The 3,088-nt window shown below is 41.2% G+C and overlaps 1 long non-coding RNA gene across 1 annotated transcript; it reads left to right on the top strand.

Annotated features, from left to right (window-relative positions):
• Positions 1-3,039, top strand: LOC130987874 (uncharacterized). Its single transcript, XR_009089869.1, has 2 exons — positions 1-219; positions 2,083-3,039. It is a non-coding gene; the product is annotated as an uncharacterized LOC130987874 (long non-coding RNA).
• Positions 3,040-3,088: the final 49 nt, after the last annotated feature.

The following is a 3,088-nucleotide window of genomic DNA, read 5'->3' as shown; positions in this document are numbered from 1 at the left end:
TTTACACTTAACATCCACTTTCAAATTCCACTTAACATCACTGCAGCCAAGTCATTCCTCCTCCTACGCCATATCCCCTTCTCCTACAAATCCGACAGCAAATTCATTCTCCCAATCTCCAAAATCTTTCAACATTCATTATATATTTATTTTCCACTCAAGAGAAGCTCAAAAGAAATCCAGACAACAACGACTCAACTCCATCCAAAATTCCTTAAGGTTTCATTTATAAATTTCCTTGATTATTTCAGTTTGCTCACAATCACAGCATCTAAATTTCAGTTCAGCAAACCATTTTCATACTTAAAAGAAAATCATTTTAAGCAGGCAACTCATTCATTGATAAACATGCGTAGCATATATTTGTGTTTTCTAACAAGCAAGAAACTGAGTAAAGAAATGAACTTTACATATGTATATACTTTTCTTTACATACATGAATGAACATGATTAAATGAAAATAGATATGTATACATAATCTGTGCATATACATCAATGAAAGCATGATTTGTTTTAAAAATGAAAAGAAGAGTAGAAAAAAAAGTCTTGAAGCTTTAACTTTCTCTGTTCGAACTTGTTGTGTTGAGTCGGGAGGTGGACGGAGGCACGGCACGGCAGCGGCGCTGCTGTCGCCCAGCCACGGTGAGAGAGAGGGAGCTAGGGCTCGGGCGCCGCTCTTCGCGGTGGGATGTCGGGCCTGTTTCAGCCGAGAGAAGAGTGAAGCCGAGGGTGCATGTCTTCTGTTGGCTGGGTCAGAACTTGGCGGCGGCGGTCTGGCAGCCGCTGTTCGTCGGAGAGAGATGAGGGAGGCTGGGTTTGGCGGCGGTGGTGCCGCTGCTGCCCAGCCAAGGACGGGCAGAGAGGGAGTTTCAGAGGGTGAGCGGCGACGGCGGGGCGAAGCTACTGCCGTCGGCTGCCGAGTCAAGTCAGGGAAGGGGCGTTTGGCTGTGAGCCGGCAGACGGCTGTAGTGGCGTGAAGCTGCTGCTGTCAGTCTGGCCGAGTAAGTGAGAGAGAGAGAAAGCTTGAGGGCTGGGAATCGGCGATGGTGGCAGCGTATGGCGGCTGTTACCAGCCGAAGAGAGAGAGGTCAGAGAGAGAGCTGGTGGCGGTAGCTCGTCGCTGCTGCGCCTCCGGCGAGTCTCCGCGGCGTCGTACTTCCGACGTGAAGAGAGAAAGAGAGAGGTCGATGGGGAGCGAGAGATGAAGGTTGAAGAAGATAGAGGCGAGAGATGGGGAGATGGGAGTCAGGGGACGGCGGAGGCGGCGCTACTACCGCCGCCGGAAAAGATCGAGAGGAGGGGAGAGGGTGCAGCCGCGTCTGTGTATGCGTGAGTGTGTGAGTGTGCTGTCGTGAGAGAAAGAGAGTGGTGCTGCGTTTGTGTTGTGAGTGTGACCGAGAGAGAGAGTAGGGAAGAAAAGGGGGTGGAATGTTGGGCTTTAGGTTTGGGCTTTGAAGTGTTGGGCCTTTGTTTTAAATTTTGACTTGGGCCGATTTTAATTGAGGGTGGACTTGCGAATTGGGCTCAATTTATTTAATTAGTTATGGGCCGATTTTTATAAGTACTTGGGCCGAGATTTTTAATTAAATGGGCTGGGTTATTTCTTAATTTTGGGCCGATTTTCTATATTAAGCTGGGCCTTTGATTATTTTAAAATCATGGGCTGCCCAAGTATTTATTTAATTGGATTTGTACAGATTTTATTTAAAGGAGCTACACTATTATAATTAATTAGACTTATTAAGTTTAATTAATTATTTTCAAAGATTAAATTTTATAATAATATTAAATTATTATTATAAGCATATTTTAAGTAAATTACTTATTATATGCTAAGCATGACAAGATTTGCATTATATTTTGCAATAAGAATATTTATGATTTAATTGGTTTTATTTATAATTCCAATTATTAAAAGATGAGTAAGAATATTGTTGGTGTTCTTAACTCAAGAGAAAATGTTTTCAATTATTTATTCATTAAATTTTGAAAACCCGGCTAAGTGAATCATAGAATATTAAGCACTTCACCATGAATTAAGATTAGCTTCACGAGACCTATTAAGAATAGAATTTCTTGTAGGCTTTGTGACCAGGGGGATTAGCGCTGCTTTCCCAAGACAGGTTTATAAGTGATTATGATCTTCAGGCTTTGCCTAACCAGGTGGGCATTACTTTTACTATACGTATATAGAGATCCCCTGCGTGTCGTAGGCCTCTTATACGAATATATGCATGAGATGATTTTAACTGTTAATTTCAGTTTATTATTATGCCCAAATGATAAATGACTCTTATGAAATAAAAATGAAATGTTTATGAAATGAAATGAAATGTTTATGAAATGATTGACTGCCAAAAATGTTTATGTTTTTATATGTATCCTATCTGTGTTGGTTCGCCAACTTTAAAGGAAATCCAATTGGGATCCTATGCTAGACAAAGGTCGCTAGCTAGGGTTAACGTGTACACTTACGGAGACCGCGAGTCGCTTGCGACCGGTCTTGGCGTCCGTGGTAAGGAGGCCTCCTTCCCGGCGCGTGACAGAAAGGAACAGATATGGATCATATGAAGGAAAATGATCGGCCGATCGACTTTATGAAAATGAAAGAAATATTTTAGTAAGCGCAGGTCATTTAAGAAAACCCCTGTGTGTTACTGTTATGGCAGTTCAATTTATATATGTATGCATGTTGTATTTTCGGCTATGCCCACTGAGTATTTTTTATACTCAGCCCTGCATGTATTTCTAAATGTGCAGGTTGAGCAGTTGATGGAATGGAATGATGTTGAGCGGGTGTTCCTGTGACATTTCAAGAAATGTAACCTTGAGTATACATCTTCATATGTATATCTCACACGTTTTCCGCTGCAAAACACTTGATTAGGATAGCTCTATGATATGAAGTTGTGATACGTGTTATTGGGTAACCACCTTAATCAGTTCTCATTTATGTGTATGTTTTATAAGTATCCAAATAATCATATATGATCCTAGCATTTTATCTATGAGTGACATTTCCATATACTTTAATGTTAAGTAATTGTCCATTTCCATTTCTTATTGTTCACCCCAAGTCATAACCCTT

Source organism: Salvia miltiorrhiza, chromosome 6 (genome assembly GCF_028751815.1).
Source record: "Salvia miltiorrhiza cultivar Shanhuang (shh) chromosome 6, IMPLAD_Smil_shh, whole genome shotgun sequence".
NCBI classification, from domain to species: Eukaryota; Viridiplantae; Streptophyta; class Magnoliopsida; order Lamiales; family Lamiaceae; genus Salvia; species Salvia miltiorrhiza.
This window is presented reverse-complemented; position numbering and strand designations above follow the sequence as displayed.